Source organism: Polypterus senegalus, chromosome 5, assembly GCF_016835505.1.
Source record: "Polypterus senegalus isolate Bchr_013 chromosome 5, ASM1683550v1, whole genome shotgun sequence".
In the NCBI taxonomy this organism is placed as follows: domain Eukaryota; kingdom Metazoa; phylum Chordata; class Cladistia; order Polypteriformes; family Polypteridae; genus Polypterus; species Polypterus senegalus.
Window position 1 is genome coordinate 188,794,541 of NC_053158.1, and position 25,086 is coordinate 188,819,626.

A 25,086-nucleotide genomic window follows, 5' to 3' on the forward strand; every position below is an offset into this window, starting at 1 on the left:
AGCAAATTAGCAGACAGGGAAAAAGCAAGCCAGTCCGCCTTTGACTCTAATAGATAGATAGATAGATACTTTATTAATCCCAAGGGGAAATTCACATAATCCAGCAGCAGTATACTGATACAAAGAAACAATATTAAATTAAATAGTAATAAAAATGAAAAAAATTAAAATAAAATTAATGTTCGCATTTACTCCCCGGGGTGGAATTGAAGAGTCGCATAGTGTAGGGGAGGAACGATCTACTCAGTCTATCAGTGGAACAGGACGGTGACAAAAGTCTGTCACTGAAGCTACTCCTCTGCCTGGAAATAACACTGTTCAGTGGATGCAGTGGATTATTCATGATTGACAGGAGTTTGCTTAATGCCCGTCGCTCTGCCACAGATGTTAAACTGTCCAACTTTACTCCTACAATAGAGCCTGCCTTCTTAACAAGTTTGTCCAGGCGTGAGGCGTCTTTCATCTTTATGCTGCCACCCTAGCACACCACCGCGTAGAAGAGGGCACTCGCCACAACCGTCTGGTAGAACATCTGCAGCATCTTACTGCAGATGTTGAAGGATGCCAACCTTCTCAGAAAGTATAGTCTGCTCTGAGCTTTCTTACATAGAGCATCAGTATTGGCAGTCCAGTCCAATTTGTCATCCAGCTGCACTCCCAGATATTTATAGGTCTGCACCCTCTGCACAGTCACCTCTGATGATCACGGGGTCCATGAGGGGCCTGAGCCTCCTAAAATCCACCACCAGCTCCTTGGTCTTGCTGGTGTTAAGGTGTAAGTGGTTTGAGTCGCACCATTTAACAAAGTCTTTGATTAACTTTCTGTACTCCTCCTCCTGCCCACTCCTGATGCAGCCCACAATAGCAGTGTCATCAGCGAACTTTTGCACGTGGCAGGACTCCGAGTCATATTGGAAGTCTGATGTATATAGATTGAACAGGACCGGAGAAAGTACAGTCCCCTGCGGCGCCCTGTATTGCTGCACACAATGTCAGACCTGCAGTTCCCAAGACGCACATATTGAGGTCTGTCTGTAAGATAGTCCACAATCCATGCCACCAGGTGTGAGTCTACTCCCATCTCAGTCAGCTTATCCCTAAGGAGCAGAGGTTGGATGGTGTTGAAGGCGCTAGAGAAGTCCAAAAACATAATTCTTACAGCACCACTGCCTCTGTCCAGGTGGGAGACGGATCGATGAAGCATATAGATGATGGCATCCTCCGCTCCCACCTTCTCCTGGTATGCCCTCTCAAGTAGGTAATTCCTATAAGTGACTACCAGTCTCTGACAGCAACTGAAAAAAGAGTTTTTCCCTCTCCTGCATACAGAATTCATTCAGCTGTTTGATGTTTGAGGGGTATCTGTTGTGCTCAGCCCAGTTCAAATCCCCATGCAACATCTCAATGGGATTTAGATTTGGGCTTTGACTTGGCCATTCCATAACCCTCCATTTCTTTCTTTTCAGTCATTCCTTGGAGGGGATTTACTGATATGTTTAAGGCCGCTGTCATGTTGTAGGGTCTATGTTTGGCTGAGATTCCATCTTGCAGTATAGCTGGTTCTATGATTGTGAGCTGGCAAGGCCATGATACAGAAAAGCAGTCCAAGACTATAACATTTCCCCCACCATGCTTTAGAGTTGGTATCGGGTTCTTCTGTTCTGTTGTTGTCTTTTGCTTTCGCAAAAAAAAAAAATGTTATCTGCTACTGAGGCCAAACAACTCTGTCTTTACCTTGTCGGTCCAGAGCAAATTGTGCCAGAAGCCCTGGTGCTCATGGTCAGATTTTAGTCCTGCCCTGATGTTTTTTGTGGATCACACACCTTCCATGTTGATCTCATTTGTGGCGCCTCTTTCTGATAGTAGATTCATGCATTTTGACATCAACAGTGGCAAGAGACACCTGCAAGTCATGCAATGAAAGTTGGGGGCTCTTAGAGTCTTCTTTTTCACCATCTAGTGCTCTGCCCTCACACTGGACTGGCCTGGGAAGGTTGGCAGTTCTTTGAAATCTTCACTTGTAGTTGATCTTAGGGATAGTGGAATGGTTGATTTCCAAATTGTTTGGAGAGCTTTTTAATTCCCTTCCCAGACTCAAAGACATCTATAACCTTCATTCTGAAGACCTTAGAAAGCTTTTTAGATCTCTGCATGGTGATACCACACACTTTAATAGCAAAGGGCAAATCAGGCTAAATGTCTGAGGTTTTAATAAGACAGCTAATAATGTTCTAATTATTGACACCCGATTCTAATTTTAGGTGTAAAGATGAGGTAGTGATAAATGTAGGGGTGGACTTACCTTTTCCAAGTGTGAAATTTACATTTATGTTCATTAAACCTATACAATGGACTATAAAAAGTAGATGTGACATAGTGGTTGTTATATTGCATTTATCTATAGATACTGTTTAAATGAAGATGAAATCCTGATATGTCCACATATGTTAAAAAAGTAAAAACATTTAATGAGATGTACTTAGGGCGGCACGGTGGCGCAGTGGGTAGTGCTGCCGTCTCGCAGTAAGGAGACCCGGGTTTGCTTCCCGGGTCCTCCCTGCGTGGAGTTTGAATGTTCTCCCCATGTCTGCGTGGGTTTCCTCCCACAGTCCAAAGACATGCAGGTGAGGTGCATTGGCAATTCTAAAATTGTCCCTGGTGTGTGCACCCTGCAGTGAGCTGGCGTCCTGCTCGGGGTTTGTTTCCTGCTTTGAGTGCTGGGTTTGGCTCCAGCAGACCCCCATGACCCTGTAGTTAGGATATAGTGGATGGATGGGATGTACTTACTTTTTCTCATATGTATCAATAGGAGCACTATTGACGGTTCTTATTCTTCTTGAATGGATAAAGACTAATTGAAGAACATATAGCAGTTTTGTGGAAAACACATCCTTCAGCCCAAAATGGCTCATCCATTCTTATTCACATAAGTTTTATAAATTGTCAAGTTAAGATCTGAAGGAGCCCACATAACTTAGTAACTTACTTCACTTAATTATGTTTCTCTGAGGAAAAAGAAACTAATATTTATTGGGAAATTTACCTCTAAATGGCTTCTATCTGTGCCTCAGTGTACTCATTGAACTGATTTTAAAGCAACAGCTGATGTCCATTGTACCAGTTACCTTAACAATGATGAATGCATGTACTTCTGTTTGTTTAAACCAAAGTTTGTTTTCAAAGAATTTTGTCAAGCCAAATCATAGTTCTCCTCTCTAACTGTATTATTAATGTGCAAGTAATACAATACAATACAATACAATTTATTTTTGTATAAGACAAAATCACACAAGATGTGCCGCAATGGGCTTTAACAGCCCCTGCCTTTTGATAGCCCCCCAGCCTCAACTCTCCAAGAAGACAAAAAACAAACCCTTGTAGGGTTGACAAAATGGAAGAAACCTTGGGAAAGACAGTTCAAAGAGAGACCCCTTTCTAGGTAGGTTGGGCGTGCAATGGGTGTCAAAAAGGAGGGGGACAATACAATACAATACACAGAACAGAACACAAGTAATCCTCAATAGAAATATTACAAGTATGGAGCAGAAGTAGATAATATCACATAATATGATTTGGATCTGTTTAGAGTCCTGGAGACCTCAGCCATCAAGCTGCTTCCCCCAATTGGCCATTCCACAGCTGAGACAGCCAATCCGATGAAAGGACCCCTCTACCTGACGATTCCTGTGATCCTCCTTTATATATCCTGTATACGTCAGCTTGAAACATTACATGTAAAAAGTTTGCAAAAGCAGAACATCTTTCACATTATCTGAACTATTACAATCTGCTCATATTCAATGGATGTTTAACTGCAAAAAGGTCAGCAATAGCTTTAGCAATGTGAACAGAAAGTTTATTCCAGATCTGTAACACATTACAGACTGATGTCCACATTTCAAAGCTACCACACAATGTACTATTTAACTTCTGCCTGCTCTCTATCACATCAAACAACCCACTACTATTTGCTTAACAAACAAGACCTTTAACAAACGCACATATAATGTGTGCCTTTCTCTATGCATGATTTCAGCACTGTAGGTTTATAGGAAGATCGTTCCGTTGTAATGGCCGACTCCTTACCCAGACCGGCCACTACACTACCAAGAGTATTCCTTGGATCACCTGAAGCTTCTTGCTCTATTAACAAGCTGTACTCCCTACAAGTTGTCTTACTTTTCCCAACACGACAGAATAACCAGAAAACAGTAACAGATATGTAAAATCAAACAGGGATATATATTGTAAATTGAAAAGACAAACAAATATTCAACAATATATATGTGTGCACAAAATACCACTATCCCTAATGACACCAGTGACTAAGTATTATATGAGACATGACTATACAAATACACTGCTCACAAAAATTAAAGGAACACTTTAAAGAAACACATTAGATACATCAGATCTCAATATGAAGTTGGATATCTATACAAAAAACGACAGGGCAATGTCTTAGGAACAAAAGGACGCCAAGTCTTTTAATGGAAATAAAAGTTTTCTGCCTACAGAGGGCTCAATTGTGTAGACACCCTAAAATCAGAGTGAAATGAAGATGTGGCAGGCTAGTCCATTTTTTCAAAAACTTAATTTCTGCTACTCAAAATGTTTTTCAGTATCTTGTGTGGCCCCCACGAGCTTGTATGCATGCTTGACAACGTCGGGGCATGCTCCTAATGAGACGACGGATGGTGTCTTGTGGCATTTCCTCCCAGATCTGTATGAGGGCATCCCTGAGCTGTTGTACAGTCTGAGGAGCAACCTGGCGGCGCCTAATGGACTGAAACATAATGTCCCACAGATGTGAAGGCCATTCAATTGTTTCAATTCCTTCATCCTCCAGGTACTGCCTGCATACTCTTGCCACATGAGGCCGGGCATTGTCCTGCATTAGGAGGAAACCAGGACCTACTGCACCAGCGTAGGGTCTGACAATGGGTCCAAGGATTTCATCCTGATACCTAATGGCAGTCAAGATGCCGTTGTCTAGCCTGTAGAGGTCTGTGAGTCGCTCCATGGATATGCCTCCAAGATCATCACTGACCCACCACCAAACCAGTCATGCTAAACGATGTTACAGGCAGCATAATATTCTCCACGGCTTCTCCTGACCCTTTCACGTCTTTCACATATACTCAGGGTGAACCTGCTCTCATCTGTGAAAAGCACAGGACGCCAGTGGTGGACCTGCCAATTCTGGTATTCTATGGCAAATGCCAATTGAGCTCCCCGGTGCTGTGCAGTGAGCTCAGGGCCCATTAGAGGACATGGGGCCCTCAGGCACCCTCATGAAGTCTGTTTCTGATTGTTTGGTCAGAGACATTCACACCAGTGGCCTGCTGGAGGTCATTTTGTAGGGCTCTGGCAGTGCTCATCCTGTTCCTCCTTGCCCAAAGGAGCAGATACTGGTCCTGCTGATGGGTTATGGACCTTCTATGGCCCTCTCCAGCTCTCCTAGAGTAACTGCTTGTCTCCTAGAATCTCCTCCATGCCCTTGAGACTGTGCAGGGAGACACAGCAAACCTTCTGGCAATGACACATATTGATGTGCCATCCTGGAGAAGTTGGACTACCTGTGCAACCTCTGTAGGGTCCAGGTATCGCCTCATGCTACCAGTAGTGACACTGACTGTAGCCAAATGCAAAACTAGTGAAGAAACAGTCAGAAAAGATGAGGAGGGAAAAATGTCAGTGGCCTCCACCTGTTAAACCATTCCTGTTTTGGGGGTCATCTCATTGTTGCCCCTCTAGTGCATCTGTTGTTAATTTCATTAACACCACAGCAGCTGAAACTGATTAACAACCCCCTCTGCTACTTAACTGACCAGATTAATATTCCATAAGTTTCATTGACTTTATGCTATACTCTGATTAAAAAGTGTTCCTTTAATTCTTTTGAGCAGTATATTTAAATTGAACCCTCCCTTTCCCCTAAACAATAAACAAAAACACGTAACACAAATGCAAACATGGATTAGGTAAACACAGCAATTGAAATGTGGTAAAAAATGAGTCCAAAATAAAGTCTGGCAGTATTGATACTGGCTGTAATGTTATTGTGCACCTTCCCAAAAACAAAACGACCTCACCATGAGGTCCTGACAATGGCTGGTATGAATCCGAACCCTGGGGTTTCTCGGCTCTGGCTCTTGTGATGTTGAATTGGATGTTGAAAAAGCAAACTGTGGAATGATGCAATGAACGGCAGTGCTGAGTTTGTAAATGATCGGGTAAATTGTCTCCTTTCTCCTCTCGAATTCTCTCCTCTCTCTTTCTCCTTCCTCTACCAGCCCGCCTTTGCTCCTCTTTTTTAAATACAGAATGTCTCTCCCTAACCCTAACCCTTCTTCACATATAACGGACAGTAAACGGGACGATGAAAACAAAACGCACTCAGCACAGATAAAAACAAATACTTATTATTATGTAGCCCCGCTACACTGTAGTCCTCCGCACATATCACAAGGTTCTGTCTTGAACCCAGTGTTACTAGGATAGGCAGCAGTTCCTAGCTACCCTGAACTATATAAGATGGTGGATAGATGGAAACAAAACATGACAAAATACAATATTCTAGTCAGTGAAATGCAGTATGGATGTCGTTCATTTTCTGTCCATTTGAGGTTCTAATGCAAGCAGATTTGAGAAAAAAGAGTGGCCTACTGACATTTTTACTGTAGACAGTTTAAAGTACTTAGATTCGGTTTAGGACTGTGTCACTGTGTATCCGCAAGGGAAAAAAAAGATTAAAGGTTATTTCTTTGCTGAAAAGGAAAGAAGGTTAAAGACACAACATTTTAGCTGTATATCCTTCATCAGGTGTGCAACTGAAAAGGAAAGAGCAGTGACATATATAAGAAAGGAAGGAGGGAGCAAAGCCAGAACAGATGAAAAGGTGCGAGTAGGTATGAAAAGACTATCATTAGAGAAGACGAATGGAGAGATTAAAAAGTTAGTCTGTGATTAAGCCTGAAGAAATAAGTGATCCCAGGCTGAACATGAGCTTTACTTCTTTTGTTTTTCTTTGAAAAGGGTCTTTGAATCCTTGTGAAAGAATACAAACAGGGAGATCAATGTGGCTATGAAGGCTAGGAAGGTGAAGTGATCTACAATAGGCTTTGAAAGGTATTTGATTTAAAGGCTCAAATGTGCTTCCTGTAACGGCTAGCCAGCCGCCTTCCTGTTTGTCCTCTGTAGATGGCTGGTCACGTCCTGCAAGAAATGCAGTAAATATGGTTTTCATTCTGTTAATGGGCCTGTTGTTTACTATTGAATTTACAGGAGGGACCAGATGAAAAGGTATTGCTGGTGACATATTTGTAAGTGACACGGCGGTCTCTGATATAGCTCAAAGTGCCTGGTGAGGAATTTGGCTCTCCTCTCTGAGTGCTGGACAAGAAGTCTGAATAAGTTAGGTGGTCAATAAAGGGGAGGTTTAGGGAAAGAGGCTAATGTGGAAGGAACAGCCCGCAACATACATCGGTACATTTTGTTTGATGATCTGTGAGAGAGATAGGGTGTTAAGGTAGAATGGCAGGATGCAGGTTTCATTATTGGGGTTCCTCTTAGAGTGGATATTACAAGGTCTACTCCTGGCTTGATTGTGGGCCCCGACCACAATGTGAGAAGGGTATCCTCTGTCAATAAAGAAACACTTCATTTTGAGTGCTTCATTGCAGAAGTCAACTTCCTCACTACAGAAGCAGTGGAGTCTTGAGGGATTGTGAAAGAGGCTGAGAGTTTCTAGCATTCCAGGGATGGAAAAATCTCTAGAGAAGCTATTTGAGTCAGTTGACTTGTAATAGACAGAGAGGCTTTACATTCTGGAAAGCCGGAAGAAAGACATATCTAAAAATGAAACAAAAATGTTGTGGAAATGTGAATTGTAAACCTGAAGGATGGATGGAAACTGGTAAAATCATTAACAAATGAATTCAGTTGGCTTTCGGAATAAGATCCCGTACTAAGACAATCATCAATACTGTATATATTTTGTACAGGCCAGGTTAAAGGCCTAAATAGCAATAAAAGAAATATTCTTTCACCCGGCCGATGAAGATGCTGGCATAGCTAAAATCTCTAATGTAGCTAAGTTTACATTTACTTGTTATTGAGAATTTTTCTATGCACACCTCCAAAGATGTGTTTGCTTGATGTGCTCATATCTTGTTCAGTAAACCATTTGTGCTTAAAGGTTTTAATCTTATCTTATCTCTGGATGCAGCACGACTACTCCCTGGGATTCTATTCCCTTTTGTCCAATCATTCACAGTACAACAAGTCTGCCTTCCAAACCACCATCCTCAGCAATCCACATAAAGGACAGTATGCCCTCAAGAGAATGTAAGTGACAGCAATAGCAAAATGCCTCGTGTTTAATCTGCTGTGGATTATCCTCGGCTAACATAACGCCCATCTGCTGCTGCAATTCATCTTTTCATATTTCAGTCAGGAAAACAGAAATGGATGTTGTTCATCAAAAAAAAGCTGGATATAAAAAACAAATAAGTGCATTATTCAGCATTTATTTTTTATCTGAACACTTGCATATTACAGGTTGTTAGGCAAAAGCTTTATTCTTTTTGGAACAAATACAATTTTATGCATTACTTTCCGTGTTTTCCCTAATTTTTATTAGTAGGTGACATTAATTGTTTTCTTCAACTGGTGGAGCAGGAGCCCCCTCTTTGAGCGATGCTACTGATAAACAATTCAACAAATCAATTATGCAATAATGCAAAAAACATCTTATATATAAACGTCTTCGCGTGGAAGTTTGCGTGTCTGTCTGACCTCTGACTCCACCTCTGAGGAAACGCAAGTGAGGCCAGCACGTCTGCAAAACAAAACATAAGAAGAGAATTACAGAAGCGAGATGAGCACATCAGCATCAACGGTATCCCTTTTACTTTTCCTCCTGCCACTAATATGCAAGCGAGGAGAGCACGTCGGCAAAACGAAACCTCCAAAGAAAGACAGTCGCTTAGCCTCTACTGCACAAACAATGCGAGTGTGTTGGAAAAACGAATCCTCCTAGGAGAGAGATGCCCAGAGTAGTTCCTTTCAATTACCTGACATCTCTATATTTCAATTTTTTTTCTGACGATTACAATAGTTTCTAGAAGCCCAGCCTTATACACCTAGTCTTTTTATAACAAAAAATACACATTTTAATAATTACAATAGAAGAGTATTTACAAAAAAGGCATATATCCATCCATCCATTATCCAACCTGCTATATCCTATCAACAGGGTCACGATGGTCTGCTGGAGCCAATCCCAGCCAACACAGGGCACAAGGCAGGAAACAAACCCCAGGCAGGCCCAGCCCACCGCAGGGCACACACACACACACACCAACAACATTTATTTATATAGCACATATTCATACAAAAAAATGTAGCTCAAAGTGCTTTACAAAATGAATAGAAAAATAAAAGATACAGTAAGAAAATAAAATAAGTCAACATTAATTAACATAGAATAAGAGTAAGGTCCGATGGCCAGGGTGGACAGAAAAAACAAAAAAAAAAAAACTCCAGACGGCTGGAGAAAAAAAATAAAATCTGCAGGGATTCCAGACCACGAGACCACCCAGACCCTCTGGGCATTCTACCTAACATAAATGAAACAGTCCTCATTGTATTTAGACAATTTAGAATCGCCAATGCACCTAACCTGCATGTCTTTGGACTGTGGGAGGAAACCGGAGCACCAGGAGGAAACCCACGTAGACACGGGGAGAACATGCAAACTCCACGCAGGGAGGACCCGGGAAACAAACCTGGGTCTCCTAAATGTGGGGCAGCAGCGCTACCCACTGAGCCACCCCAAAGGGTATATATAGCAATTTATAAATTAATTCACATTCACAAAAGAAACTTCTAGAAAAAAAATGAATACAATCTTGTTATTGCAAGTGGGATGTTACAATTCTTTTGTTTGCTTTGTGTTATAAGTTACATTATTGAAGGACGGTGAGAGTTCCAAGAACACATTTGCTTGGGAAGCTGACGGGCAGGGTTGTGGCATTCACATTATTATTTAACAACAGTGTCAGATTTACGTCTTCAAACAACTTTCAAATAGTTTTATGTGCAAGGCACGTCACATTTAAGGACAACACATGCTAAAATCCTGGAGCACATCAGCAATATGAAGAAATATTTAGGATAAAATCCACCTTAATAAAAGGACAAGTGTCTGTCTCTGTGTGTGTCTGTGTATCTCTCCATCCAGTTACTAAGGTCAGGAGGAAAATTTTTAAAATAGGCAAAATACGTAGAAGAAAGGTAAATACAAATCAAAACGGATCACAAAAGTACCAAATCTCTCTATTATAAAAAAAAAACAAAAAACTTGCAATGAGACGAGACATTTTCCCGGGGATGAGGCATGATCTTTTGAAGAGAAACAGAGAGACACTTTCACTTCCCGCAAGACGGACAAGTCACGTCATACTTACGACCTTCAGACGCAAGTCCCATAAAACATATGCAGAGCAGGTTAGAGATAATGGAAGTAGGAAAATTCAAAAGTCTCCAAAAATTAGAGTAAAGATCGCGTTAGCACAAACAATTTGAAAATATTAATCGGGGAAATAACGGAACAGCGAAAAGAGATCGAATAGTCAGGTGCTGTACAGGCTTTTAAATGTTCAAAGCTCGAATGAAATGCAGATCATGCAGCAGCAGCAAGCAACAGCTTCTCGAGCAAAGAGGAGGTGAAAAAAACACCTGTTACTTGTTTCCCAATGTATCACCGTTTAAGAGGGGTTTTGGAGTGGCAGCCGCTGACAGGGAGGAAAGGGGTTGGCGAGCGAAGCCCCCTAGTAAACATCTAAAAATAAGGCAGTTGGCCTTATCTGTCTAGGCTGTTGTCCGATATTATACACCGGAAACAGCATTGTGGTAGCGATTTTCTTACACCTGCTCGGGCGACATGAACTATGTGTATAGCTGTAATGTCAATGACTGATAACTTTGCATGGTGAGCAATCCATCCATCCATCCATCTTCTAACCCACTGAATCCGAAGACAGGGTCACGGGGGTCTGCTGGAGCCAATCCCAGCCAACACAGGGCACAAGGCAGGAACCAATCCTGGGCAGGGTGCCAACCCACCGCAGGACACACACAAACACACCCACACACCAAGCACACACTAGGGCCAATTTAGAATCGCCAATCCACCTAACCTGCATGTCTTTGGATTGTGGGAGGAAACCGGAGCGCCCGGAGGAAACCCACGCAGACACAGGAGAACATGCAAACTCCACGCAGGGAGGACCCGGGAAGCGAACCCGGGTCTCCTAACTGTGAGGCAGCAGCGCTACCACTGCACCACCGTGCCGCCCATAAGTGGGTCTTATTAAGCAATTGGGTTGGAGCAAAAACCTGCAGCCACTGTGGCCCTCCAGGACCGTGATTGAGGAGCCCCGTTTTAACCTCTTTTCTGTGTCTGATATGGAGGATATTTCTCATTGCTATATGTTTTGTTTCAAATTTAAAGTATTTGAAAAAAACTGTTATCATATACCAATTTCAAAATGAACTTAAAAATACAATCTGCATGAGAAACTATAGTCTGGCTTTTGTCACAGTGACAGCACTAAAACAGTCCTAACTATGTTATCAGTCAGTATTTCTCAAGTTCAAGGCCTCCCTTTGGCTGCAGATTTTATTTTTATTTTATTTCAACCAGATTCACAACCAGTAGGTCATTTTATCTTGTACTGAGCTCACTCGTTGATTAGCTGCTTTTTTGTATTCAGAAAAGTACAGTAGTATGGGATTTACAATTATATAGAATGAAAAATAATGTGTATTTTTCCCACTACTTTCTTCGGTGGAGTTTGCTCCCTTTATTGTACTCTGATAATGATGATTAATGACCAGTTGAATAGACATCAGGGGAACCAACACAGAAGGCTGAAAAGGCTGCAGCTGCTTCAGTGTCACATCGGCTCTGTACAAGTGAGAATTTTTATGTCTGTCAAAGTTAAGCAGAACAAGCAGAAGATGAAAATGGTAATCATGATTTAGGCCTTCATCCTATTGTTCAACACAACCAAAAATTTTAACCAAACAACCAAAGCCCAAAAACAAAAAAAGTTTCCAAATACAATTACTTTGCATTGTATTTCAAGGTGCAGTAATAGTAAATCGAATGAAATTAAATATCTTGTGTCAGTCAATACCCATCTCTAAATTGAAAAACAGGAAAACAAGAGAGGCAGCATAATGAGATACAACGGGGAGAGAAAAGTAAAGTGGCAACCTGGACGTCAGAATCTAAAGTAAAAGCACACGCGCACTTTGATCAGTGTTTGGAAAGATTCATTTAATCAGAAATTCAACCAGGAAGCACACAACAACAGAAAAGAATTTATTTTTTATCCAAACTTGGTGATGTCACATGTGTTCTGATAGAGTATTGTCAGAAGGGTTTTTTTTTAAGGAAAATTGGGAGAAAATGGTCAAAACCAACAGATCTGCCTCCATCCATCCATTAGCCAACCCGCTATATCCTAACTACAGAGTCATGGGGGTCTGCTGGAGCCAATCCCAGCCAACACAGGGCGCAAAGCAGGGCACGCACACACACACCAACCAAGCACACACTGGGGACAGTTTAGGATGCACATAACCTGCATGTCTTTTGACCGTGGGAGGAAACCGGAGTACCTGGCGGAAACCAATGCAGACACGAGGAGAACATACAAACTCCATGCTGGGAAGTGAACCCGGTTCTCCGAATTGGGAGGCAGCAGCGCTACCACTGCGCCACTGTGCTGCCCTCATAGAACAATTGCTTGACAAAAAAAAAAATGCTCATTCTGGCATGGCTTCCTTGACTATGAAATTTGCTCTGTGGGTTTTAACAAGTTTCCTGTTTTTGAACAAAACAGAAATCTTGAATGTATAGCAGCACACAAGAGATCAAGAAAACTTGGATTTCGCCTGTTTTATTGTATGCCGGAAGGGTCCTTTTAAAATCAGGACCGCAGTCTGTTCAAGGTTTTTTGTGGAGCCTGTTACTAATCTAAACAAAGGGTCTTTCTGGAATCTACATATGGATGGTTTCTTTTGAGAACCAAAAATGGCTTCCCTGTGACTTTGCCCTGAAGCACCACTCTCACAGTTTTTTGTAATGATTATTATATTTGTAATCAGTGTATACCATGCTGAGCTTAAAATGTTGCACTTTGTAGCAAAAAATTCAATTAAATTCTATATATGACCATGTGAAAAGTTATGACAAGTCATTTAGCCCTTCCTAGCCTTCCAATCTATTTTAACCTATTTCTTTAGAAAAGCGTTAACTTTAAATTTGAAGGTCTCTAAAGTATTATTATCTGTTATACTGCTTGGTAGCTTAAAACAGACCATGAGTCAGAAAGATGAAATGGACAAAAACTTTAGACTGGTGATGAAAGAGAGGCTACAAAAGAGCATTTGCACACTGGCACTGCTCACACTTAGCTTATGTTTTATAATTAAAGAACGGGCTGCTGTGAACCTTAAAACTGCCTCTACTAAGTCTAGTCTCATACCTTCTTATTACTGTGATATACAGTGGATTCAAAATGTATTCAGACCCTGTCATTTCCTGCACATTTATTGCATTTTAGATTTTATTTTTAATGAATATATTTGCAATTTTTGCCCATCAACCTACACACTATTATCCATAAAGACAAAGTGAAAGCAGGCTTCTAGAAAGGTCTGCAAAGTTATTAAAAATCACAGACTGAAATCTCTCATTCATTTAAGCATTCAGACCCTTAATTCGGTACTTTGTAAAAGCCCCTTTAGCTTCTTGGGTAAGTCTCTACAAGCTTTGCACACCTCGACTTGTGCAGGTTCTTCCTCATAGATCCTGTCAAGCTCCGTTCGTATGAATGGGGAGTGTCTGTAATCTGCTAACTTCAGCTTACAGAGTCCTTTATATGCCATATGGAAACCTCTGTGTGGGTCACTCTACCATAAAGCCCTGATTGATGAAGCGCTCCAAGATTGTCATCCTTCCAACAGGTTCTTGCATCTCAGCGGAGGACTTCTGAAGCTCTATTAAGAGTGACCATTGGGTTCAGGTTAGTCAATTTGGATGACGGCCAACTCTAGGAAGACTCCAGGGAATGAAGAACTTTCACTTTGCAATTAGGGAGTTCTCCTGCATGCCCTCAAAGTTTTGGAGATGGTTTTATACCCATTCCCTGATGTAAGATTCCCAGCAATTTTATCACAGAGGTTTTCAGAGACTTCAAAGCTTGCAGTGGGAATTGTAGAACCTTATACACAACAGAGTGTGTCTCTGTAAACCAGGGGTCATCAATGACAGTCCTGGTGGGCTGCAGTGGCTACGGGTTTTCATTGCAGCCAGTGTCCTAATTAGAACTCAGTCCTTGCTGATAATGAAAGTTGGTGTTTAACTCTATGCGTTGTTAGTGTCTTTATTCATCAGACACATTTGAGTTAGTTTGCAGATCAGAGGTCCTCAATTACAGTCCTGGAGGTCTGCTATGGCCACAGGTGCTCACTTTAACCAATTTCTTAATTAGAACCTTTTTATTTACTACTAAAGCAATACATTTTTTGGGCTTAACTTTAGTTCTCTTGCCTGTTACCACCATTCATAACCCTTAATTGCCTATTTTAGAAAAAGCTGCATTGAAATTTTAATTGTTGCCTCTTTTCTTAATCAGACAGTTAATAATGAGATGCAGAGGACTAATAAACCAGCAGCTCTCCAGCTCACGTGCTTACCATGAAGTATCTGTGATAAAAAAAATGCTTAGAAATGAATGAGAGGGGAATCGGAAGGACCATTAAGTTTATATCTATTCTGTTACACATAACACTTAGATAATGTGCTCACAGAAGGAAACTCCACAGTGCAATTACAATTGCTCTTGGATGAAAGCAAGCATTAACAAGCTAAATAATTCAATACCACATTTCATTATCAGCATGGACTGCTTTCTAATCAGGAGACTAGTTGGAATAAAAACCTCCAGGGCTGTGATTGAGGACTCCTGTTGTAAACAGTGTCCAGTCAATTCAATTTGTTGCAGGTGGACTCAAAATCAAGCTCTAGACACATCATGAGGAGAATTAAAGCAAACAGGGTGCACCCGATCACGATTTTGCTCACCAGCAAAGGGCCCGAATATTTATATGAATGAGAGAGTTCACCTTTTGAATTTTAGTAAATATGCAAACCTTTCTAAAATATGTTTTAACTTTGTCATTGTGTTAGTGAGTAGATTGAATGGTGAAAATGGCAATCTTATCCAGTTAAAAATACAGTACATGCACAACATAATAAAATGTGTAAGAAGTGAAGCAGTCTGAATGTTCTCAATCCACTAAGTTTTTTTTTTTTTTACAAAATATTATTGTAAATTGACTACTTTTTGTGTTATAAACGTATACATTGCATCTGGAAATACATAGGTACTCAGAAAGCATCTGCATATACAGTATCTTATAGATAGGTTCACTAGCGATTCAAATTTGACCTGGCGCAAGTATGCCCTGCAGTGACTGGTATAGCCGGGTCAGGCTTTCACCTCTCCAGTTAAGTCATGTGAAATGCCTTTATTGTCATACCATCCACACACAGTATTGCGGCATACAGTGGTACGAAATACCGTCCCCTCAGCAGCACAGTGCAGCATACTGGATACATAGACACAGGGTTAGTGCAAGACAACTAACGAACTGTTACAGTTTATAAAGAAATTAATACTAGGTAAATGAATAGTAATATACTGAAACAGCTAGTAATAAACAGATAAATAACTAATCTTAAAAAGCATCAGTAGTCACAAATAGAAAGAAAAAAAAATGCACAAAAGTAATGACGGGCAGACGACAGTGAGGAGAGCATATGCGATAACGTGGCAAGTAAATGATATACCATCTCCTAAAAGCAAATAATAATCATGAGCACTTAAAGCAGTCAGGCTTAACGTTCAGTGTGCTGGAGATTACACCACAAGCTCTCTCACCTGTATTCCAACTGTTAAGAAGTTGAGCAATGGAACGTGTCCTGATGCAGTTCGATTCAAATAAAAGCGTCTACGAAAATGAAAAATACCTGCCTGCACAGCATATTTAAAAATAACAAACCGTTAATTTATACAGAATATGAATATCCGGCAGTATAAAAACGCACGTGTTCTATTTTTAAAAGGGGAGTTTGCAGCACCGAAGGCCGTGCCGTAAACGAAATCGAAACTCTTCAGTAAAGAACGAATAAAGAATAAAGGAACCACTTAACACAACAAAAAATGGGGATCCATTGCGTCTACTTGTCTACAATTTGTGATCATTCGACGGCATAACACATTATATCGTATTCAGGTTTAAGGTGAAACGTCTCCAAATGTATATAGCATCGTGGAAACACGCAGTTCAAACAACACCCATCCCTTTCGGACAAGCGCGCGTTCTACTGCCAAGACTGTTCACTTCTGCCAAAACGGATAAAATGACTGTTCTTCTGATTGGCCACGTTTCTAATTTATAGTTCAAGGACATTGTTAAACGGCTCCTTACTGGACTTATTGACACACTAAGGCGGGGCGAATAGATGAAACCCGCGCTCTGATTTGACACATACGCTATAACTATAAAAGGAGTCGCGAATGCCAATTGGTTAAGTGCTTGTCAATAAGTTTAGGTATTACCCCGATGGAGGAGGGCAGGACAGGGACTCGAAAGAAAAAAAGTCCCCACAACCGCTGCTTTCGTTATACCATTGGTTCAATTGTTTGTCAATAACATGTGTCCCTCGATGTAACTTGTGTATGTACCTGTCAATTGTATTTTGCGCATTGGGATTGGTTACTCAGTCTGTAAGGCGGTACAAACGGGCTACACTCCACACTGGTCCAGGAGTTAGTTTGCGGACCTCTGTGGCTGGGCTTTGAGCGGTGGTCTGGGGAAAAGGCTGAAGCACAAACCTCGACAACAACCGATACACACAAACGCCTAAGCTTCAGTTTAAAAGGTGAGTTGTCAAAACAGCTTGCTTGGTTTTCTTCCGTGTCACCTGTGGTCACTGATGAAATAGCGGCACTGCTTCTATTTCCATGAAGACGCGGCGGTTATATTGGCGCACAGCCGACAGTAGAACGCCAGTTCTCCGCTTCTCGTTATACTTTCTGTCTTTGTTGTGATGACAGTGCAGTTTTAATTTGCTTCTACAGTATTTGAACAGAGGGAATGCGAGAGTGCAAATGCACTGATTGAATGTGCAGAATCACTGTCAAGAGCGTGGCTCAGGGTGTCGGGGCGGGACCAAAATAGGGCCCCCTCCTCTTCACAAATTGCAGGCACAGCAGCCGCAGCAGCAATGGTCAATAATAATATGAGCCACACCTTCCAGTGCGTTATATGGTGCTCCTTTTTGCACACTTGGTTCAAGGGTTTTGAGTCTCCTAACACTTTTTTTTTTTCTTCTTCTAAATTGGTATTGTTTCTAATTCTTATGTATCTCGCTTATAGTGTGTGAGGTTGTGACTTTCCCACCTATCAACCCCTCACGCAAGAGCGGTGTTTTATACAGCATGGCAATGGTCTGCCTTGTCCTAATATAATGACAAGTCGGCATAACCTTCATTTTTTAAAAACCTTTAAGCTAAGGAAGTCCTGTCAAGTTTTTCTTCAGTTTTGAGTACACACATTGTCGAGTTTGATTCTGTTATCATAAACTTATTTATTTGCTTTGTGAAGTAGATTTTGATAATATTTTGCAAGGAAAGCACCATTAAAGATAAAAATGAAAACAATTTGGTGGCTGTACGTTGGTACTGTGGCGATCTGGGTAAATATTAACAGGAGCACTCGCAGCTGTCAGGGCCTCTTTAAGTTTTATTTTAGTTAAATTGGTCCTATACAAAAAATAATGGAGTAATCTCGTTGAGTCCGGAAATCCACTCACCCCCCCACGCACACACCCGGAACCCCACAAAAAACAGAAAACACACCCCCCACAAGGTGTGTCCGCCCCTCTCAATTAAAAACCTCCCCTTCCAGTCTGCCTGCACGTTACAGTACCTTAATAGCTATTTGCAATAGGTGGCACAGTCTTGCTCGGATTTATGTAAGATTATTCCTGCCCAAATTAAATGCAGTCCAACTTGTCAACCACACTACAATGTAATGTAAATGTAGGTGATGCATTTAAGTTTTGGCACGGATTTATAGTGTCAATAATGAAAAACGTAAATCAAATGATCGATTGCATGTTACAATGGCACATAATTTTCATGTCAGTTTAAAATATAATAAAAAAGTGTACTGCATTTTAATTCATGTGCATAGATCTTGTGTCATAACTAAAAGTAAAGCAAATATATCGCATTTCATTGGAAGTTCATGCATTAATCCTGCCAAAACTGAATGCAATTAAAAGACCATTTAGCATCAAGGGGTGGGGCAAGGGTCGTCAACGGTTACGAAAAGGCGTTCCCTTCACGAGTGTGTTCACCCAGCACTAAACATGGCGAATGGGGAGTTAATTAAGCAGGGAATCTGCTGTCTCACTGAACTAGTGAAAGCTGGTGGTGAATATGATGATTTTATTCTCTTTCGTGTCGACTGCTTGCTGGAAAGGGCCAGAGAAATAGAAATGCATCATGTGCATGAGCATTGCATTGTAATGTAGTTAACACATTGGATTATAAGTAATCTTCCATACAGATTGTGCATCATAAAGTAGTCTTGCTTATAAAACCTTATGAACTGTACCAAATGATTTACAGTGGGGGAAATAAGTATTTGATCCCCTGCTGAATTTGTAAGTTTGCTAACTTACAAAGAAATGAACAGTTTCTAGTTTTTTTTTGATGGTTTCATTTTAATTGCAAGAATAATCCAGAAAAATAACATTACATGAAAGTTGATTTGCAAGTCATTGAGTGAAATAAGTATTTGATCCCCTACAACCCAGCCAGAATTCTGGCTCCCACAGATTGGCTGTGTGCCCATGTGACACACAGATTACAATCAATCAATGACAGATACCCCTGATCTCAACTCGTTATGTGTATATAGCACATCTTTCCACAGAATCAATTTCTTCCATTCCGGCCTCTCCACCACCATGGACAAGACTAAAGAACCGTCATAGGATGTCAGGGACAAGATTGTAGACCTGCACAAGGCTGGAATGGGCTACACAACCACCAGCAAGAAGCTTGGTGAGAAGGTGACAACTGCTGGTACGATTATTCGGAAATGGAAGACATTTTAAATGACCATTAATCGCCCTCGGTCTGGAGCTCCATGCAAGATCTTGCCTCATGGGGTGAGGATGATTATGAGAAAAGTGAGGGATCAGCCCAAAACTACACAGGATGAGCTTGTTAGTTGGGACCACTACAGTCACCAAGAACACCATTTGTAACACCACGCCATAATGGATTGAAATCTCGCAGTGCCTGCAAGGTTCCCCAGCTCAAGAAGGCACATGTACAGGCCAGTGTCCCTGACGTCCTTTGACAGCTCTTTGCTGTTGCTCATGGTGGTGGAGAGGTTGGAATGGAAGAAATTGATTTTATGGACAGGTGTGCTTTATACACATAACAAGTTAAGATCAGGCGTGTCTGTCATTGATCGATTGATTGATTGTGGCGCACAGCCAATCTGTAGGAGCCAGAATTCTGGCTGGGTTGTAGGGGATCAAATACTTAATTTCACACAATGACATGCAAATCAATTTATAACTTTTATGTAATTTGTTTTTTCTGGATTTTTGGTTGATATTCTATCTCTCTCCATTAAAATGAAACTACCATACAAATTAGAGACTTCATTTCTTTGTAAGCAAACAAACTTACACATTCAGCAGGGGATCAAATTCTTACAGTATTTCCCCCTCTGTAACTGTTGTTGGGGGTAAAGAAAATGATAGGTGAAAATAAAGTATAATCAAACAACAATTATTGGTTGCCTACAAGTTTACAATTGGTGTAAAAGTGTTTAGAACCTAAAAACATGTTTGGATAAAAATACTGTAGTGCTGGAATTACTGTTTAGCAATAATTTAACAATTTTTTATGTTTTGAGTAAGTGACTGGATAACAGACATGGAATATGTGACATGAGTAACGAGATCTTTTTTCCTTGGGTTTTTCTCATCATTTACCATTTTACAGCACTGGTCACTTTTGACTTATGTCATAAACTTCTTTCTATTCATTCTGCATAAAAACGTGAGACTAAAATTGCTTCTTGGCTTCCATTATAAGGTACATGGGTTAACTAACATGAAAAAAATATTATTCCTCGGTATAGTATTCCTTTAAAGTTGCTTCAGATCTGGATATTTTCAAATAATAAGGTGAGGGCGGATCAAAAACAAATTCATCTAGCATAAAAAGTTTTCATGTGTCTTTTTAGCTCATATTTATCCATATTTATCACTTTTATATTGCTGCATTTTGAAGCTTAATGATAATGCAGTAAACCATTGGTCTTTTCCTAATTAGGATTAGGGAATACCAGGATACTTGTTAAAATGCTGTGATGTAAGCTTCCTAGTAGAATGCAAAATGTAAACTTATACAATTTCTAAGCTGAAATGTATGGCTAGACACCAAAACTGACTTTCGTCTAGGAAAACTTTAAAAGAGTGGAATAGAAATGGTGCTTTTATTTGCTACCAAGATGCAGGCAAATGGCTCTAACCCGAGCTCTTTTGTTCTCTGTGCACTTGGTTCCCATCCCATGCTGCCCTGGTAAGGCCTCAATGAGGCAGCCATGACAGCACAGTCAAATATTAATGCAGTCTTTGTCATTAAAGCAGGAATATTACGTAGCTATAGCCTTCAGGGATGGACAATAGTCCGAATGCCCAGGGCTACCAGATTTTGATTTCTGACAACTAAACTATAGGCTCGCAAAGCTGACTTCCAGATGTTTTGGATATTTGGTCCATGCAATATTTTCCAAATTGAAAAGAAATTGCTAAAAAGAAAAGCCCCAATTCTTCAAGTATGACACTTGGGCATTACTTTAAAGTACAGCTGATTATAGCGCATTAGTCTGTCTTCTTTATACTTTCAGTGTGAAGCCTGAGCACAGGCCACAACGTCTGCGTGTATGCTGTCGTTAAGCTAAATGCATTTATCCTTGTGGCAACTGGTTCGATCAGCATGTTGATATTCCCATAGTCAGAAGGTGTCAGTGTTTGGTCAGTGTCGCTCACCTAACAATTTCACAGCAGAGGAAGTGAGACTCTTCTGATGGTAGAAGAGTTGTGCCAGTTATCCCTGGCTTTTTTTTGGGGTTAAGGTGGTGTGTCGGACCTATCAACCAAAAACAGCAAAGGGAAGGTGGGTATAATATTCTTGTAAGTGGGTGATAAGCACATGCCCTAGAAATATTTCTGCATGACTTTCATGACCTGTTGTATCATATTCAGCCCTTTGTTCATCACTTTGGCATCCAAGTAACCAGTCTCTCCTCAAAATACACCACCGCGGGAGGTGCAAACTCAGTGTTTTGTCGCTTCTGATGTCATTTTTGCCATACTGCTTAGTATTAACCAGGAGTACCAGGCACACACCAGCTCAGTTGCAGCTTGTGATCCCTATGAATGTAATCACATAACACCCCAACATCATGAAATGCCCACAGTACCAGTCATGAAACAGCCATTGCATGTCCAGTTACACAGTAGTTAAGATTAATGTTGTGTGAGGCTTATCTGGCTCAAAAGGCGTTTTGTTACTGACATTTTCGGCATTAATCATAAGTACTGCAGGCTGCAGTTAGACCCATCTCCACTCACTAGTAAGCAGTATAGCGGTACTTTGTTATGAGTTTAAAAATATGCCGTACTTAAAAAGTGGGGTGCACAAAACGCACCATTCCACTTCTGCGTCAATACCAATTACAAGTGAAAGGAATCATCATTACTAGCAGCATTATGACAACAATAAATGGAAATGAGCTTTTCAAATACTGGACTAACATTTTCAGCTAATTAAGTATGGAGGATAGTCTGAAAAGTACTCTGTGAGGTGAATGTGAGTCACCTGTAAGCACAGTTCAACTGCCAGTATGGAGTCGCACAATCTTTGCATCTCAGCAGCCGTGCACCGGGTCTATGTAAGGCAGTGTTTATCAGCCACTGGATTGTGCCATTATTGGGTCGTGGATCACCATTTTTGGTTTGCGAGTGGGTCACCTAAGGCGATGTTTTTCATCCCACTAGATCACGACCAGGAGTCTTGGGTCGATGTTTTTGGTCAGGAGTGGGCGGCCTCAGTGATCGGCAGTACTCGGAGATGTGTTTTCCGTTTCACTAAGTGGAACCCCCTGATCGTGCCCGTTTCACCAAGGAGACGTTTTGTAGTTGTTGCTAGTGAGTTGTAAATTAATTTAAAAAGGCAAAACTGGGGTGTGGTAACAAAAAAGGTTGAGAAACGCTGGTGTAAGGAAAGGCGGCATGGGGCTAATACATCAGAATTAGCCATATGGAGCAGTGCTAATTTAAAAAAAAAACTTGTAGGGCCCTCCAAGAGTCTGTAAACCTGTAAAAATAACAATAATAATGAAAAATGCATGTTTTGGCAATTTCTAGAAGATTACTACCCTATTTTTCTGTGGCCCTCGGCTGAAAGTACAAATTGCCTCAATATAACTACGAATGTTTCGCTCGGCCATAAATCGGGGCTTGACTGTACTCGTAACTGAACAACTTGTAATATAAAAAAAAACAAAAAAACGTCCAAGTACTTTTATAAGTGGAATGCTACTCTTGTAAAGTAGATAGTGAAAACAGGCCTGTAAAATGACCTTTGTCATAAAATTGTCTAAGGATAGCATAGGTTAATCAAGAATAAGCAAAAAAAGGCATATCTTGAAAACAATTTAGTTTATAGTTGTTATTGCATCCTACTGCTAACTATGGAGATTACCTATAGTGAACTGAAAGTAGGAAAACCTCAAGTAATTGCATCATGTCTGCCCTCAGTAAAGGCAGTGTTTAAAAGAAATAAGTAGCCTAAGTAAACTTGACTATTAAAAATTTTAAGCAGCAGTATAAGCTAGTTAATGAAATTCATTGCTGCTCTTTCTTAACAAGGAAAGACGAGGATTAGTACATTGTACGCTCTAAAAAGCTCCAAACTGCTGTGTCTTCCCACTAGCCAGTACTGTGTATAAGAATATACATAATCTTTGGAATTAATACCAATTTGAGGCAGTTTTAAATCTGCTATGTGGACCTCTGATCTGAGCCTGCCCTTTTTAGCACAACTGCACATAGTTTGCATAATGAGACTGCACATATCTAAGAGCATTCTGAAAAATCACATCCACTGGAAACATGTATTAGACCTGGGGCTGAAATTCTGTAATATTGAACTCATCTGATTGTACCCAGTAATCCCTAGTTCTGGTCAAAGTAAAGGAAGGAGTATATTTATCAAGCCTAAGAAATGCCATTGCAACAGTAAAGCAGTTGATTAGATTCTACTCCATAGGTGAGTCATTGACCACTTTGGTTTGCATGGTATTGCTGTACAGAGTTTAAAAGGCTTTTGGGCTTGTTCGTTTGAAAAGGGTATAAACATCAGTCATTTAAATGAACCCTGCAGATTGACAGGTGTTTTCCAGCAGGGTGTTAATGACTACTCTGAATCCAACTTCAACTAATAGAATCCTCTTTGTTGCAAAAACAGTATTTTCTTACAGTAGCTTAGAAAACAGAAGTTTTCCCAGAATGAGGACATTGTTCTGATATAATATTTTAATTTCTGAATGTATTAATTCATTTATTTTCTCTTATCCATAATCACTTTCAAAGTTATATCTGAGTTTTTATGAATGTGAGAGAAATGAACAAGTGCTCATCTTTGAAAGATATTTGAAACTAACCCATAAACAAAATGAGAAAATTAATTTAGCATGTTACCAAGCAGCTTGAAAAATCAGAATAATTAATATAGGCATACAAAATTTAGATTTCAATGAGGTATTGCAATAACTGAATTTTATTTCAAAATGCAGCATAATGTAAGTTAAAATGGAAAAAATGTGCATGTGTTGCAAAACAAAATACTGAAGTGAAAGGCTGCTATTTCCAATTGTATGTAAAAATGGTGCAAGTTCGCAGATTCTTGGCTTGCTTTGAATGTTCGATATAACCAATAATTTGTCAGTGACTTGTACTGTATTTTGACTTCTACTGTATGTGTTTTGCATTTAGCAAAGCTAAGTCAGGTTGAGTATGGGAATTAAAAATAATATTGAGATGGATCACTGGCTAAATATTTAAAAACAAGAAAGTATATATAACTTTGACAAGGAAAATAGCTTTTTGCTTTCAAATTTAGATGATGATGATTTATTGTTATTATTATTATCCATCCATCCATTATCCAACCCGCTGAATCCGAACACAGGGTCACGGGGGTCTGCTGGAGCCAATCCCAGCCAACACAGGGCACAAGGCAGGAACTAATCCTGGGCAGGGTGCCAACCCACCGCAGGACACACACAAACACACCCACACACCAAGCACACACTAGGGCCAATTTAGAGTCGCCAATCCACCTAACCTGCATGTCTGTGGGAGGAAACCCACGCAGACACGGGGAGAACATGCAAACTCCACGCAGGGAGGACCCGGGAAGCGAACCTGGGTCTCCTAACTGCGAGGCAGCAGCGCTACCACTGCGCCACCGTGCTGCCCCTTATTATTATTATAAATATATCAAATATTATTGAAAAAGCAAGTTATAATATCAGCAAGAATGCTTAGAGGGTACAATATATGAACCAACACTTGCTGCTACTTTTAAACCAAATGGGTGCATCTTCATCTGGGCTAGTCTACAATGGTGGTTAAATGAGCTGCTCTGCATCACATGTTTATTCCAAAATAAAACCTACGGGTCTGTATTTCCAAAACATCCCTACTAGCCTGGCACCCAAGTGGATGTCCAAATAGTTCTGACTAGAAGAAGAAGCACTTGTCAAAGAGGTCTAGTTATACAATATCTGATGCATTATTGGCAGTCTAGTCTTGCACACAGCCAGCAGGATGCTACAAAG

At 40.5% G+C, this 25,086-nt stretch overlaps 2 protein-coding genes across 9 annotated transcripts in view; one reads left to right on the top strand and one right to left on the bottom strand.

Annotated features, from left to right (window-relative positions):
- si:ch211-221n20.8 (fibropellin-1) overlaps positions 1–16,455 on the bottom strand; it is a 95,402-nt gene extending 78,947 nt beyond the window's left edge. The window contains exon 1 of one of the 2 annotated variants that reach the window (XM_039753814.1): positions 16,023–16,455. The gene's annotated coding sequence lies outside the window, so the exon portion shown is untranslated. The remainder of the gene's footprint in view (positions 1–16,022) is intronic. The other variant, XM_039753815.1, reaches the window with a different exon arrangement.
- A 430-nt stretch (positions 16,456–16,885) lies between these two features.
- The window catches only part of LOC120529740 (microtubule-associated protein 4), a 220,636-nt gene continuing 212,435 nt past the window's right edge, over positions 16,886–25,086 (top strand). For 6 of the 7 annotated variants that reach the window (XM_039753818.1, XM_039753816.1, XM_039753819.1 and 3 more), the window contains exon 1: positions 16,889–17,026. The gene's annotated coding sequence lies outside the window, so the exon portion shown is untranslated. Of the gene's footprint in view, positions 17,027–25,086 lie in introns of all 7 variants that reach the window. The other variant, XM_039753823.1, reaches the window with a different exon arrangement.